The sequence below is a fragment of the Rhinolophus sinicus genome, linkage group LG05 (genome assembly GCF_036562045.2).
Source record: "Rhinolophus sinicus isolate RSC01 linkage group LG05, ASM3656204v1, whole genome shotgun sequence".
In the NCBI taxonomy this organism is placed as follows: Eukaryota; Metazoa; Chordata; class Mammalia; order Chiroptera; family Rhinolophidae; genus Rhinolophus; species Rhinolophus sinicus.
Window position 1 is genome coordinate 113068856 of NC_133755.1, and position 18074 is coordinate 113086929.

The window sequence follows — 18074 nt, forward strand, 5'->3', positions numbered from 1 at the left end:
CTAACAGAACTAAAGGGAGAGATTGATCAAAACACAATTATACTAGGGGACTTAAATACATCATTGACAGCTATGGATAGATCATCCAAACAGCCCTAAATGACACATTAGATAAAATGGACGTAATTGACATATATAGAGCACTTCATTCTAAAACATCAGACTATACATTCTTTTCTAGTGTGCATGGAACATTCTCAAGGATAGACCATATATTGGGACATAAAATCACCCTCAGCAAATTTAAGAAGATTGAAATCATACCAAACATATTCTCTGATCAAAAGACTTTGAAATTGGATATCAACTGCAAAAAGACAGCAGGAAAAAACAAAAATACATGGAGATTAAACAACATACTTTTAAAGAATGACCAGGTCAAAGAAGAAATTAGAGGAGAGATCAAAAGATACATAGAAACAAATGACAATGAAAATACATCCTACCAAAATTTTGGGGATGCAGCGAAAGCAGTTTTAAGAGAGAAATTTATATCATTACAGGCCTATCTCAAGAAACAAGAAAAATTCCAAATAAATAACCTCATGTTACACCTTAAAGCACTAGAAAAGAAGAACAAGTGAAACCCAAGGTCAGCAGAAGAAGGGAAATAACAAAAATCAGAGCAGAACTAAATGAAATAGAGAACAAAAAGACAATAGGAAAAATTAATGTGACAAAGAGCTGGTTCTTTGAAAAGATGAACAAAATTGACAAACCCTTGGCTAGACTCACTAAGATAAAAAGAGAGAAGAGACTAATTAACAAAATAAGAAATGAAAAAGGGGAAGTTATCACAGATGCCACAGAAATACAAAGGGTCATCCAAGAATACTATGAAGGACTATATGCCACCAAATTCAATAACCTAGAAGAAATGGACAAGTTCTTAGAAACATATAGTCTTCCAAGGCTGAACCATGAAGAACTGGAAAATCTAAACAGACCGATCACCAGTAATGAAATTGAATCAGTCATACAAAACCTTCCCAAAAGCAAAAGTCCGGGACCAGATGCCTTCACTAGTGAAATCTACCAAACCTTCAAAGAGGATCTCATACCAGTCCTGCTCAAACTCTTTCAAAAAAATTGAAGAAGAGACAGTACTCCCTAACTCATTTTATGAGGCCAACATTACCCTGATACCAAAACCTGGTAAGGACAACACAAAAAAAGAAAACTACAGACCAATATCTCTGATGAATACAGATGCAAAAATCCTAAAAATTCTAGCAAATCGAATATAACAATGCATTAAAAAGATTATTCATCACGACCAAGTGGAGTTCATCCCAGGGGCACAAGGATGGTTCAACATCCGCAAATCCATCAATGTGATACATCACATAAACAAAATAAAGGACAAAAATCATATGATTATATCAATTGATGCAGAAAAAGCATTTGACAAGATACAACATCCATCTATGATTAAAACATTTAATAAAATAGGTATAGAAGGAAAATACCTTAACATAATAAAGGTTATATGTGACAAGCCTTCAGCTAATCTCATAATTAATGGTGAAAAACTGAAGCCCTTTGCTCTATGTTCAGGAACATGACAGGGCTGTCCCCTATCACCTCTACTTTTCAACATAGTGTTGGAAGTCCTTGCCAGAGCAATCAGGCAAGAGAAAGAAATAAAAGGCATCCAAATTGGGAATGAAGAAGTTAAATTATCGCTCTTTGCAGATGACATGATGCTATATATAGAAAACCCTAAGACTCCACCAAAAAGCTATTAGAAACAATCAACCAATACAGTAAAGTTGCTGGCTACAATATCAATGTACAAAAGTCCATTGCAGGGGTCGGCCCGGTGGCTCAGGCGGTTAGAGCTCCGTGCTCCTAACTCCGAAGGCTGCCGGTTCGATTCCCACATGGGCCAGTGGGCTCCCAACAACAAGGTTGCCAGTTCAATTCCTCGAGTCCCGCAAGGGATGGTACGCAGCGCCCCCTGCAACTAAGATTGAACACGGCACCTTGAGCTGAGCTGCCTCCCGGATGGCTAGGTTGTTGGTTGGAGCGCGGGCTCTCAACCACAAGGTTGCCAGTTCAATTCCTCGACTCCAGCAAGGGATGGTACGCAGCGCCCCCTGCAACTAAAATTGAACATGGCACCTTGAGCTGAGCAGCCACTGAGCTTCCGGATGGCTCAGTTGGTTGGAGTATGTCCTCTCAACCACAAGGTTGCCGGTTCGACTCCCGCAAGGGATGGTGGGCTGTGCCCCCTGCAACTAGCAACGGCAACTGGACCTGGAGCTGAGCTGCGCCCTCCACAACTAAGACTGAAAGAACAACAACTTGAAGCTGAACAGAACCCTCCACAACTAAGATTGAAAGGACAACAACTTGACTTGGAGAAAAGTCCTGAAAGTGCACACTGTTCCCCAATAAAGTCCTGTTCCCCTAAAAAAAAAAGTCCATTGCATTCCTATATACTAACAATGAAATCTCAGAAAAAGAAATACAAAAAACAATTCCTTTTGCAATTGCAGCAAAAAGAATAAAATACCTAGGAATAAACTTAACCAAGGATGTGAAAGACCTATATGCTAAAAACTATAAGACATTTCTAAAAGAAATTGAAGAAGACACAAAGAAATGGAAAGACATTCCATGCTCATGGATTGGAAGAATCAAAATAGTTGAAATGGCCATATTACCCAAAGCAATATACAGATTTAAAGCAATCCCCATCAAAATCCCAAAGGTATTTTTTAAAGAAATAGAACAAAAAATCATCAGATTTGTTTGGAACCACAAAAGACCCCGAATAGCCAAAGCAATCTTAAGAAAAAAGAACAATACTGGAGGTATCACACAACCTGACTTTAGCTTGTACTACAGGGCTACAATAATCAAAACAGTATTGGCAGAAAAACAGACACATAGACCAATGGAATAGAATTGAGAACCCAGAAATAAAACCACATAAATATGGACAGATAATTTTTGACAAAGAAGCTAAAAACATACAATAGAGGAAAGAGCCTCTTCAATAAATGGTGCTGGGAGAATTGGATAGCCACGTGCAAAAGAATGAAACTGGACTGCTATCTGTCACCATGTACCAAAATTAATTCAAAATGGATCAAAGACTTAAGCATAAAACCTGACACAATAAACTGCATAGAAGAAAACATAGGTACTGAACTTACAGACCTTGAGTTCAAAGAGCATTTTATGAATTTGACTCCAAAGGCAATGGAAGTAAAAGCTAAAATAAACGAATGAGACTATATGAAACTTAAAACCTTCTGCACAGCAAAAGAAACCATAGACAAAATAAAGAGGCAACCAACTGAATGGGAGAAGATTTTTGCAAACAGTGCCTCCGATAAGGGGCTAATATCCAAAATATACAAGGAACTCATAAAACTCAACAACAAAATAACAAACAACCCAATTGAAAAATGGGCAGAGGACCTGAAGAGATATTTCTCCAAAGAGGACATACAAATGGCAAATAGACATATGAAAAAATGCTCAACATCACTAATCATCAGAGAAATGCAAATAAAAACCACAATGAGATATCACCTCACCCCAGTCAGAATGGCTATCATCAACAAGACGAATAGTAACAAGTGTTGGAGAGGCTGTGGAGAAAAAGGAACCCTCATACACTGTTGGTGGGAATGCAGACTGGTGCAGCCATTATGGAAGGCAGTGTGGAGGTTCCTCAAAAAATTATGAATAGAATTACCTTATGACCCAGCGATCCCTCTCCTGGGTATCTATCCCAAAAATCTTAAAACATTTATACATAAAGACACATGTGCTCCAATGTTCATTGCAGCTTTATTTACGGTGGCCAAGACATGGAAACAACCAAAATGTCCTATGACAGATGAATGGATAAAGAAGTTGTGGTATATATACACAATGGAATACTATTCGGCAGTAAGAAAAGATGATATAGGAACATTTGTGACAACGTGGATGGATCTTGAGAGTATGATGCTAAGTGAAATAAGTCAGACAGAAAAGCAGAGAACCATATGGTTTCACTGCTATGTGGTATATAAACCAAAAACAACAAAAGAACAAAACAAACAAATGAGAAACAAAAACTCATAGACACAGACAATAGTTTAGTGGTTACCAGAGGGTAAGGGGGGTGGGGGGTGGGAGATGAGGGTAAGGGGGATCAAATGTATGGTGATGGAAGAAGAACAGACTCTGGGTGGTGAACACACAATGTGAGATATAGATGATGTGATACAGAATTGTACACCTGAAATCTATGTAATTTTACTAACAATTGTCACCCCAATAAATTAAAATAAATAGTAAAAGAAAAAAAAAGCTAACTCATTGTGCTGTGGAGAGTTACAGGTGACAAGACAGCAGGAAGGGCATACCTGTTAGGAGGCCATTGCAATAAACCATGTGAAAGTTTAGGTAAGGATGCCTGAAGTGAAGCAGTGACAGTGGAGATCATGTCTCCCCAGTTATTTGAGGTCAGGGATTCTGGGGCTGTCTACCCCCTTGCATTCAGTCCCGCACTACTTAGCTGGCATTCCATAATTGCCTATCAATTATTCCCTTGTCAGTTGAATCAACTATCACATGGTGGCAGATAATCACTAGGGATGACGAGGTTGTTGAGCCCCTGTCTGCTGTGGGTAGACAGCAGCATGATGTCTGTGAAGATCATTGCGATGAGGCAGTGAGACTCAGGGGGAGAAGGGAACTTACAACCACCTGCATCTTGTCTTACTGGTAAACAAGGGGAAGCATAGATCCCTTCCTACTTAAGCAATTACAGCTCTGGAGAAAAAGAAAGGAAGTGAAATGTTCAGAGCTTCCTGTGCTCAACTCTTCAGTGACCATGGAAGTGTCTCTTGCTCAGGATGTGTAAGTTTCTTTTCAAGAGAGGTCTTTGCCCAGGTATTTTGCAGTCAGCATACCTGGCACTTTAGTCTGACATGTTACGCCAAACCACCTATAAAACAAGTCTTGTCAGAAATTGCAAAGATACCAAATATACAGGGCTCACACTCTGTATGCAACTGCGATCTTATCTTCACTCCAACAATTCTCCTTTGTAAACTGAAAGCCAGGAATTTACATTCCATTAAAAGGGGGTGGGGGGGGAAAGCATGCCTATTTCAATTGCTTCAGAACACAGTTCATCTTACACATTGTTTTCAGGTTTAAAAAATGTTTGCTGATTTAAGAAATTTATATGTATATAAGTATGTGTGTGTATATATTTTCATATGTTGTATATACGTTCACATACACACATACTCATATAACATATATATATATATATATATATATATATATATATATATATATATATATATATATATATATTTTTTTTTTTTTTTCACTATTACAAGATGGCAAGGGCTATAATATACCACCTCAGGGCAGACCCATTTATGGTTCAAAAATAGTAACACACTATTTAAGGGACACATACTTTCATCAGTACAAGTGTTGCTTTTGAGCCCATGAGACCATTTCCTACATCTGCTTAGGAACATACAAACCCTTGGTTTATCATTGATTTACCTCATGAATTAGCTATTCCCCATAGAAGCATGGACTTGCAAACGCGCTTTGATTATTACTACTTTAAAAAGGCAGGAGGAGAGCAGGGTCAGCTAAAATTTGTGCACATTGTTTCTTGTTTCCTTTCAGGCCCTTGATCAGGAAATGTTTAACATGGGACTAGGTATTGCTTGAGACTAATGGCTGCTGTTCAGAAAGGTCTATAAAAGTCCTTTCCTGCCAATACAAACATATACATTGTTGAAGCACAAGATCACATCCATAGATAGGATTACATGTTAGCTAAACACACCCAAGTGACAATGCTCTTCTTGAATCAAAGTTTATATCCTTTCTTTCGATTATGCACTAGTATCACAGCAAAATGATTTCAGCAATTTTTATCAGTGCCCTGTTTTCCCTTTTAAATACAGATGGTTTGAATAAAAATATTTCTCTGTTGATAACCATGTGACATGAGTCTCTGAGCTCTTCAAGTGTTTTGAGGCTGGGCTATGACTGGTTGACGTGATGCTCATGAAGTCAGATTTCAAATCCCACCTGGACCAGTTAGATTTGCAAAGAAAAATATTCCACACATTGTCTGCACTGTAACCCCATTTAGCAAACCCAAGGATGCCACAGGTCACACAAAGGTCAGCACAAAGCCTCCATCACATTGTACCAGGAAAGGTCTCCTGAGGGTCACTGGGGCTGAAATGAGGGAAGCTCAGGAGGAAGGAAGTGCCTAAAACAGGCCCATTTTTTATCTACTAAGTCTTTGCCTAGTGACTTGCAGGAGTGTTCTTGAACTGTTCCAAAGAGAGAAGGGAATAAAAAAGAGGTTAAAGGCTGGCCCAGGAATTTGTAGACAATGTCAAGTTGCTAGTAGTTGTAAGCAGTGCTGGCAGTGATGGTTCATCAATTTGAATACCATCAATTTAGATTCACCATGGTCTAGACATGCAGTTCTGTATTTTACTCTTAGAAACATTTAATAACTCTAAAAATGTTTTATATGAATTAATAGTGTAAACCAGAAAAATGCCCCTCATTAGGTGAAGCCCAATCTCCCTCTCCTCTTCCTACAAGCTCTTCTATGGTCTTTATCAACAGCTTGTTGGGAGCCTGGAAACTTTCTACATAAAAGGAGCTAGATTGATCAAAGCTCCTGGGGTTCTTTAGACATGGAATTATTGTCATTAAGGCCTATTCCCCAGGGAATCTGGACATGGAATATTTAGGACCTTTTTTCCTAATCTTCTCCTGACTACATACGTGCCTATTCACCCTCTCTCCCTCCATCCTATTCAGGTACCTATACCCTCACATAGGTAAATTCATCTCTGCCATGTTCTACATTGTTCGACTATGTTTAACAAAATTTCTACTAGTCCATGTCTTTCTTTTTAAGAACTATTTTAAACTCATAGACATAGACAACAGTTTAGGGTTATCAGAGGGGAGGGGAGAGGGGGGGATGGTAGAAGAGGGTAAGAAGGGGTCAAATATAAGGTAATGGAAGGAGAACTGACTCTGGGTGGTGAACACACAATGTGATATATAGGTGATGTATTACAGAAATGCACACTTGAAACCTACATAGTTTTACTAACCAGTCACCCCAGTAAATTTAATAGAGAAAAAAACCCAAACTATTTTCAATTACAAACTCCTAGAAGACAGACTCTGTCTATTAAGCACTCTCTAGATGCTTTTTGAAAATTACTTCGTAGTTCCATTTGTTTAATATAAAGTTGTTTTTTAAAAATGTTTTTAAAGTGGATTACCATCTAAATTTTGTAAAACAATTTTATGTTAAATCCAGAGATTGGCTTTGGCAGAACCTTCAGCATAGTGACCAAGCAAGAGGAGTTTCCAAGGAAACATCAGGTGAGGGTAAACATTCTGGCTTCGTTTTCTACCTGTCACAGTACCTTAACCCTGATAACACTTTATGTATTTTCTCATTGGATGTGTTAGGCCAGTATTTGTGGCAGAGCTAGCTCTCAACTGGGGACTAGATGATACTCCGCCCTGAAAACACTGTCATCATAATCTCCTTATTGCTGGGTGAAATGATAGCATGTCTGGAATTTCCTTTAAAATTATGTAGCCTCTCCTACACTTACTATTCCCTCAGATCCAGCCTGCTATGTTTCTCTAGCCACAAACTTCTCAAAAGTGAACTTTGGCTAAGCACTTCTGGACACCAGCAGTCAGATATCAACACTCACCATTCCTTTGAAATTGCACCTTTTAAATGTCAGCTCAATAAATGGCCTGTTCTCAGTTTTCATCCTCCAGCTTTGCAGCAGCAGTGAGAGCTGTAAATGTCTTCTTCCTGAAATTCTCTCCTCCCTTGCATCCATCACATATCACCCTTCCTATCTGTCTTCCTTTTTTTTTAACTATGTCCTCTCTTTCTCTTTGGCTAGTTCTTTTCTCTTTCCCCACCCTTCACCATAGGTATTCTCTAATGGTCTGTCTTTGGACTTGACTTTTTCATTTTCTTCTCTGTCCTTTGGATTCAACTAAGATCTCTTCAGATGAGTGTCATGTTTATTTCTCTGTATCTGTGCTGTTGATACAGTATTTTGGCTGTATCACATATGGCTATTTAAATTTAAATTATTTATCATTAAATATAATTTAAAATTTAGTTCCTCAGCCATATTAGCCATATTGCAAATGCTCACAAGTCACATGAGGTTAATGGCTACCATTCAGAACAGTGCAGATATTTCCTTCTTCATAGAAAATTTTTGTGGATGCCATAGGCTGAGATCTTACGTTTCCACGTCCTTCTGGAATCACAAATTCACTATGCCCCAAATTCTACTCTGTTTAATATACATTTCTCATAACAGTTATCTGTACGATCTCTTAATTTTACTTTTAAGTGTCTCCATGTAACAAGAGCACATGCCCAAATAACATTTACACAGGTAAGTTGGATATTTAGATATAGTTAACTAAAGTAATAGAGATCATTTCCACTAGAAAAATACAAGCTATAGCCATTTGGGGGGAAATCTCCATCTTTCACATATTACCTGTATATAGTATTTTCCCATGTCCAGAATTTTATAAAATAATACACAGATTTATTTTATGGGATATTTTCTTTATTAATATATGTTTTTACATTTCTCAGTAAAACCAAGGTTCTCCCCTATGTTGCCAATGGGTACATTATTCTCACTGCAGAGAAGCCAACTTTCTGATTCTATTAGGAGCGCTAAAAATATTCTCTCTGAACAATGAAAATAAGACACTGAAACACTTTGCCAAAATACTGACAATACTACTAGACACATGAGATTCTGAAGCATTGTATTCAACAAAGAATCAAATCTGGTCTTGATTTTAATCAGAAAGCAACCTGTCTCTTTGCTGCCTCCTCAACTTAGCAAAGACATACCACTCTCAGCATGCTGACCATTTTGGTGGTGTGAGGTTTCACTGGGCCGCCTCACTCAGGGTGACCTCAGCCCAAGATTCTAAAGATGCAGCACATTAAGTGCAGGTGAGTCATCGATTTAAAAAGCCATACAGAGTAACAAAAAGCTTCATTCTTCAGAGATTCCATGGGAAGCCTACCCATGTGATAAATAGAACTCAGGAAAAGAAAAGTCATTTCTAAAATAAAAGTGATAAATGACACCTCTGTAGTATAAGCCTATTGTGCTTAGTTGCACGAGGTAATTCCATCTGAACTGATTATCACCATCCCCAGTGGAGTTATGACATCTCTTGTTAAAGATGACTGAAAAGCAGAATCATAGTGCTGTAATAGGAATGTCACTGTAAGTATTTGGGACCATTATTATTAATTCAATAGCATTACGTGTACTATGAAAATTTTACTTTGTATAGTTCAAAGCCTTTTGCAGACATTAAACAATTAATCTTCTGACTATTCATAGGGTGTATAAATATTGGGACATTCCAAGATTCATCAGCAGTTCCCAATAGACTAATAATGAAATGCCTACCCTTTCTCTAGGTGCCATGAGGCATATGGAAGAAGCAGAAGACACAACTCCTTCTCTCAAGTAGTGTCAGGCAACAGACATAAGTAAGTACATAAAACACTTAGGGAATGTGTATGCATGGGATGCTAGGGCTTACATTTATACCAAAACAATATAGGATTCCTGGACAAGAGAAAGACAAGTTTTGGGGAGCATATAATTAGAAAAGACTTCACATGGGAGAAGATATTTGCCAATGATCTGTATGATAAGGGGTTCATATCCAAAATTTATAAAAATCTCATACAAGTCATCACCAAAAAAGCAAACAATCCAATTAAGAAATGGACAGAGGACCTGAATAGACAGTTTCTCCAAAGAGGACATACAGATGGCCAATAGACATATGGAAAGATGCTCAACGTCACTAGTCGTCAGAGAGTCCAAATAAAAAACACAATGAGATGCCACCTCACTCCTGTCAGAATGGCTATTGTTAATAAGTCAACAAACAAGTGTTGGTGAGGATATGGAGAAAAGGGAACCCTCATGCCCTGTTGGTGGGACTGCAAATTGGTGCAGCCACTATGGAAAACAGTCTGGAGGTTCCTCACAACATTAAAAATAGAACTACCTTATGACCCAGCAATTGCATTCCTGGGTATTTATCCAAAGAAATCCAAAATACTAATTTGAAAAAAAATATATGCACCTCTACGTTTATTGCAGCATTATTTACAAGTGCCAAGATATGGAAATGACCTAAATGCCCATTGATAGACGACTCGACAAAGAAATTGCTGTATATCTATACAACAGAGTATTACTCTGCCGCTAAAAAGAATGAAATCTTACCATTTGCAACAACATGGATGTACTTAGAAGATATTATGCTAAATGAAATAAGTCAGACTGAGAAAGATAAATACTATGTGATCTCACTTATATGAGAAATCTAAAGAGCAGAATAAGCAAACAAACAAAAACATAAATAGACTCATAGATACAGAGAACAAACTGATGGTTGCTGGATAGGAGGGGGGTTGGGAGAATGAATGAGAAAGGTGAAGGGATTATGAGTACAAATGGGTAGTCACAAAATAGTCACAGGGATGTGAAATACATGGGGAATATAGTATGTTGTAAAAATTATGTATGGTTTCAGATGGGTACTAAACTTATTGAGGGGATTGCTTCATAAATTATATAAATGCCTAACCACTGCACTATACACCTGCTAATATAATATAATATATTATATTATATAATTATATTATATAATATATTATATTATAAAACTAATATATTAGTTTCAGGTGTATAGTGCAGTGGTTATATTCAATATAACAAAATATTGAATGTCCACTATAATTTAAAATATATATATAGGCACGGGATGTAAAGTACAGCATAGGGAATATAGTCAATGGTATTGTAATAGGTATATACGATGTCAAAGGGACAGAGACTTGGTGGGGTTATCACTTTGTGAGGGGTGTAAGTGTCTAATCATTATTTTGTTTTGTACACCTGAAACTAACAACAATAATAAAAAGAAAGAAAAAGGAAAGACTTGAAAGAGGAGCTAAGCCTTCAGAGCTCCCTAAAAGAAATAGTTTTTAGGGAGGGATAAATAGGCAGAGCACAGATATTATGGCAGTGAAAATGCTCTGTATAAAGCTACAATTATGGATACATGTCATTATACACTTTCCAAATCCATAGACTATACAACACCAAGAGTGACCCCTAATATAAACTATAGACTCTGGATGATAATGATGTGTCAGTGTAAGCTCCTAAGTTGTAACAAATGTGTCACTCAGGTGGGGATGTTGACAATGGGGGAGCTGTGCATGTGTGGGGACAGAGGGTATATAGGAAATCTCTGTACCTTCCTCTCAATTTTGCTGTGATCCTAAAACTGCTTTTTTAAAAAAGTAATCTTTAATTTAAAAAAAAGAAAAAAAGAAATATTGACTAGTACATGAGGGGAGTATGACATAGACCAAGAACAAATACATGTCCTGAATTTTGCTAAAAAGCCCCAAAGAGTCTTGTAAGTACCCTCAAGCTGGAAGACACATAAGAAAAACAACACTGTGGGGGTGATAGTATTTGAAATTGTGTATGTGGGTGCATGTGTCAGGGTTGGGGAAGAATGTAGAGACTGCCTGATTGAATAGAAATGGTCATGTTAGGGAACGCTAATGATGAGCTTTCATAGCTAATGGGGAGTCTGTCATTAATAAATAGCTTTTTTAGACCAGTCTGAGCAATTTAAATTTCAATCAGATAGAGTCTAGAGACTTCTTTTAAACTCCTCAGAACAGAATGACATCATGAGAGAAACACTTCAGAAAAAGTAGTCCAGAAGCAGTTGATTGACCTAGTCCCTAACCCTCACATTTGTTAAATGATACGGACTTGCTCTGCACTTCAAATCCATCATCCTAGGAGGTTTCCACATTCACGTGGGAGATTTAGCCAATATGCTAACTTTACCAATTCTTGACCTCATTAATTCTAATTGCTTTCACTTCTACTCCCGGGACCGCACCCAAGAACTTGCATTAGTTAAAACTGTAGCACACAGAAAAGTTAAGTGCAAATAGCCCAACTTCAAGTCTTTCCAGTGTCATGCGCGTCTTCCCACTGACCTACTCATTCCTTCCGCTATCTCTTCCTTGTTGGGCACTGTCTCACCAACACTCCACTTTCTCGCATTTCTGTCCTTCCACTGCACCCACTTGGACAACTATAGATTCAGTGCTATGCATATATCTCCCCTTTTATCCTCACACTTCTAAACAGACTGGTGCCACTGCAAACACATGGTCTCTCTGCTGACTGAATCCTAAACTCTACTCATTTATGTTCCTATTTGTCCACAATCACCTTCCTCTAACATTCCCCCCAGCAGCAATACAGCATGTACATAATTATCCTTAAGACCACCTCTTGGCCTAGGGCTCCTCATTTTAAGCAGGACATAATTTTGTCTTTTCCTTGCAGAGAAAGCTGAGGCTTTAGGCAGATCTCCCTCAACTGCCCACCCATCTGCTACAAACATTATTTTCATCTCCACGCGTTCTTTCTCCTTTCCTCTGTCACAGAAGATGGTCTCCCTCCTTTTCAAGAGAAAACCCAATGACCTTTTCAAGGGCAGCCACAGTACCATACCTTTGATTCCCTCCCTCCTGACTTCCCCAAGACTCTGCTTCATCAAAAATCTTTGCTCTTTTCTGTATCCTTCATCCGCTCCTTTCTGGTCGTACTCCTTAACCCATTAACCCATAAACACAGTGAAGCCTCTTTCATCATTAAAAGCCTCTTTCATGCCTTGACTTGCATTTCCCTCTAGCTACTCTCTTATCTTTCTCTTCCTTTCTTATCCAACGTTCTCCAAACAGCATCTGTATTGGCTAAGTATAGCAATCACTAAGTATAGTAAGCCTATTATTGCAGTAGTCCCCTCCTTATTCGTGGGGATATGTTCCAAGACCCCCTGTGGATACCTAAAACTGCAGATATTACTGAATCCTATACCCTTTGTTTTTTCCTACACATACATACCTACGATAAAGTTTAATTTATAAATTAAACTAAGGCTCAAAGTCAAAAGTCATAAGGTCAACTACCCAATCTCTTGGGTTCTACACCACATTCCCATAGAACTTGACATTCAAGACATACTGTTTTAGCCTTTTACTTTTTAAATAATCCCATGTTTCACTTAAAGCCCCAAAGTAGAGGAAGGCAACATTGTGATTTCAAAGGAGGAGGTCAACAAATATGTAGTAAGGGCATACTCTGTTCCAGACAAACACTTTATTACTATGCTAAAGAAAAGGGAAATTAGGGGTGGCCAGATGGCTCAGTAGGTTAGAGCGTGAGTTCTGAGCAACTGGGTTGCCAGTTCGACTCCTACATGGGCCAGTGAGCTGCACTCTCCACAGCTAGATTGAAGACAATGAGCTGATGCTGAGCTGCGGGTGGGGTGGCCGGATGGCTCAGTTGCTTAGAGCGCAAGCTCTCAACAACAAGGTTGCTGGTTCAATTCCCCCATGGGATGGTGGGCTGCGCCTCCTGCAACTAAAGATTGAAAACGGTGACTGGACTTGGAGCTGAGCTGCGCCCTCCACAACTAGACTGAAGGACAACGACTTGGAGCTGATGGGCCCTGGAGGAACACACTGTTCCCCAATATTCCCCAATAATTTTTTTTAAAAAGGGAGGGAGGGAATTAGGCTATGTCAAAAACAAAACAAAACAAAACAAAAACCCAGAAAATCTCAATAACTCTTACAAAAATAAAAAGTTGTTCTAAACTCCTGGATTTTGAACAGAACATGTTACTCTATTTCTTTAACTTCCCTTCACTTCTCAAACCACTAAAAATAGGCTTAATCTCACTGAAACTGCTCTCGCAAAGGTTCCCAATGACCTTCAGATTCACAAACCCAAAGAATACCCTTCAGTCATATCCAACTGAAACTTTCTGCTGCTTTGACTGACATAACCTCTCTCTTGACAATCTTGACTCCCTCGACTTCTGGATCACTCCACTCCCCTGAGATCATCACACCTTCTAATTGATGTTTTTCAGATGTCTTATTTATAGTCTCCAAGTGGAGGTATAGTTTTCCGTCCACCAAATACTTGTCCACTGAGGCAAGACTATTCATTGATGAACATGACCCATACTTTCCCACCCACTCTGTGTTTGATTCTGCTCATGTTGGTCCCTACATTAATCTCTACCTGTTCCAAGTCTATCAATTCTTCAAGGTCCAATTCTTCAATGAAGCTTTCACTCATCTCTTGAGATTTTCATAATCTTTCCCTCCTTTGTACTCCCATAATTTATATTTAAATTACCCCACAGAATATTCATTCCTGTACATTCTCATCTACCCTATCAGGTCATAAACTCTTGCATCATGACCGCTGTAATACCCAGTGCCCAAAACCATGCTTGGAATATAATAGGAGTTCATCAAATTTTAGCTACGAGTATTATTATTATTATTTATCTTTGTATCCCTCAGACCTCTAGCACTGCAATGTCTCTTTAAATATTGTAAGATCAACTTAGAAATAATTAATTAAATGATGCCCTAAGAATGAATGAACTCTTGTTGAGAAATAAGAGCAGATGGAAAGCTCACATAGAGTAGGTGATGGAGAGGTAAAGAGAAATTATTTGATAATATGAAAGAAAATGGCTAGGAAGCCCAGAAGGAGAGACTAGAGGAAACTTCAAACAATCCACAGCCATATTATCTATTTCACAAATTATCTTTGAAATACAACACCTTCTTCTGTCAGTCACCCAGGATGAAGATAGATTTCTCACTGTGTGGATGACTATATCTCTGACTGAGCCTGGCAAAAAGCAAAGCCAAATGGAATGGTGGTACATTATCTAGTTATGTTATCCAGTGTTTTCCTGAGTCTCCTTATGCATAGGTAGAAGACAACTAACTATAAGGACAAAGGGAAAAACGATGAAATCTAATTTGAAGTTTTAAAAAAATGTATTCAAGTGGAATAAATCAAGGGAATTTAGTACAAAAAATAGACAAATATTTTTTTGCACCAAGAAAAAAAGTATTGAGTATTCAGGTTTTTAATAATTTTATAAGAATATCCTTCTGCCAAGTTTTCTGTATAATGGCTTTTTGATATGAGTACCATTTCCTTTGAACTCTAGTCATTTTGAGTATAGCCAAATTGAATGACCTCTTTAAAGTGCTATTTTTGGACAAATAAGAGAAATAAATCATGGTGCCCAAATGATGGTCTGGATGTACTAGTCTATTATTTTCAGTTTAGTCTGAGAAACATGTAATCAGTTTTTCAACCAAAAAGGAAAAAAAAAAGTGTTCCAATGTACTAGAAAATACTTGTTATTGGAAGCAGTCATTGACAGAAATGTAATAATGAAAACCATCCCTGCTCCTTCTATGCAGGCGATGTTGGACAGTCATTGGGCTGAAACGACAGGCTTACATCTACTAAAGTGTGGCTTGAAAAGTCTGGAAGATGTCCATCTCCAAGACAAGGGTCATGACATCACCAGTTCTAGACAAGACTCCTTAGAATGCAAAGATCCCTGGGAAGGTGAACTCCATTTCTAATACACGTCCAGTAAGGGTGCACTTCGAGAATTCCTGGGTACCTGGACTGGCAAACAAAACAGTAAATCTGCAAATTTTGCAAAGAGCCAATGCTAACAATAAAGGCCATGCTCTTTATACGATTCATTCAACAAATTCCCATGAATCGCACAAGATTCTGAAAGTGGCCGGCCACTAGTACCAGAAGATACACAGAACTGTCTCTAATGTCCAAAACCCTGGATACAGAGTTAGAAAGAATGAGAGATCAACAAGGAGTCTGAGAAAGAGAAAATTAGCATAAAAAGTCTGAGTGAGCCTCCATCTATTCCTTTCTCCTAAATCATCCCAGGGTACATCTCCTACAGGCCAACCTGACCTTGGGCTTCTCTTGCCTAGATTATAAGCCCTTTGCTCTGTGTGTCACCCTACTTCTTTTGATGAGCAGTTCCAGTCCCCACCAGGCTAAGCTGTTGCGCAATTTTAGGGGACAACTCTCACAGAACAGTGACTACAAAGCCCGAGTTGTGTTGTGCCCAGCCCGCAGCCCTGTGGCACCGCTGCTTCCCCCTGTTTTTTCACTATCCAAATCACATCGCACTTCATGGCTCAGATCATATTCCACTGCCTCGATGTGTAAGATTTCTCTTGCCTCAATTTCTCTTACCTAAAAAAGTTTCGTCTTTCTACAAAATAGCTTTAGCCCCAAAGTTCACAATGTAAATCTCCCTGAGAGAAATTCTGGAGGCGAGGAGTAAATATAAAGTCCTGGAATCCACCCTTGAAAATCCCCAGAGTGTAAATGACATGGTGGGAGGCACACTGGACTGAAAGACAGGCAATTTGGGCCTAGAGCAAATGTAACTACATCGCTGCACAAAGTTGGCAAGTCACATACCTTGTCTGAGTGCCACTTTCACACATGAAGTAGAAAGGAGGTAAATAAGACACCTCAGAGATGCCTGCCAATCCCAATATTTTACAGAACCTTGGAACACTACCTCCAGAGTAAGAGCATTTGAGTCACATACAACCATTCCACAAAGGGAGAGTAATAGATGACCTTTGAAGGTCTGGGAGACAGTTTACTAAATGCTCATATGTGTCTGCTGAATGGCATGTAGGCCTGAGTTGAGGGTAAATTACTTCATATGGTATATTCCTACCTCGCCTCTCAATACAAGATCTTTAGACAGACTTTTTTTCTTATCTGTAGCCTGGCAAACCTGGCACAATGCTGTCACATTTTCACCAGCCCACTCGTGTTTGCTAATGGCAACTGCCTCCCTCTCTTAGCTGCAACATACATGCCACCTCATATGACAATGCTACTGAAGGACAGGAGTCTGGTACAGAACTTATATACCTATATCTACACCTTTAAATACAGGAACATTCTCACTTTTAACTAACCTAATATTGCAAAATCTGCATTTACTAGTGTACGTACACGTACACATGTATGTGTATACATATAAGTATGGGGGGTGGATTACTTGCTTTTCAAATGAATTCACCATGGAATTTCTTAAAATATCAGGTTCTTCATTTCTCTTTTCCTTCACTGCCTCCTCCACAAATATCTTACACTTTTTACTTATATCTTTCTACTCGGAAATATATCTATCGTGTGTAAGGTAGCCTGTATTTGTAAAGATTAGTGGAAAGCAAAATGTATTTCTTTGTAGTCTCATGGGTAATATCTTTGATGTCCTGGGAGTATGGGCTTATATTTTGAATGCCTAGGCTCTGGAATCATATCTCGCAATACCATGAACATAAAAGCCACGTGAATCTTAAATATATTCCAGAATCCACCATGATATAACAACAGCCTTATATAGAAATTAGTATCTGAAGAGCCACAGGCTTCACACAGGCCACCATGCCTGGAAAGAAGTGATCTGATACCATTGTTTTGTGAAAAATTTCCAGACAACCCCTGTAGCTTCCACTTGGGTTAGTACTGTCAGGTGGGGGCAACTTAAAAAGTTGGAGTATTATAGTCTGCCTCCTTACACGATGAATGTCAATAGACAAAACATTAACCACATTTCTGGGAGTGCTGGAGCTATTTTTAGTAATGGTGTCATTCTGGAAAGTTTCTTCTTTTGCTATGAAATACAAATGTGATTTTTATCCACATGGTGAGCTCAGTCACGTTTGTCTGTTTTTTTTAAATCTGAGTTTTGTTATGTTTTCTATTTCTCTTTACCCCAGGGGTTTCCTTATCTGTGTGCACATACAGATGAGAACAGGAACAGATCAGGCTAGTCCACTCTAGTTTAGGGTAGGTTGCAAATGATCTCTCTGATGATAACAGCATCAAACAAAGGCCTCATTTCACACAATCATTAGTATTCCCCTAAGAGGCTCATGCAAGCTAAGAACCAAATAAAAACAGAGAGGAAAACAGCAATCCACTCTTAACTCATCAACCCCCCAAAAGAAGTTATTGTTTCCC

At 38.5% G+C, this 18074-nt stretch overlaps 1 protein-coding gene across 5 annotated transcripts in view; it reads right to left on the reverse strand.

Annotated features, from left to right (window-relative positions):
- The window catches only part of FILIP1 (filamin A interacting protein 1), a 231487-nt gene that overhangs the window by 91697 nt on the left and 121716 nt on the right, over positions 1 to 18074 (reverse strand). The window lies entirely within an intron of this gene.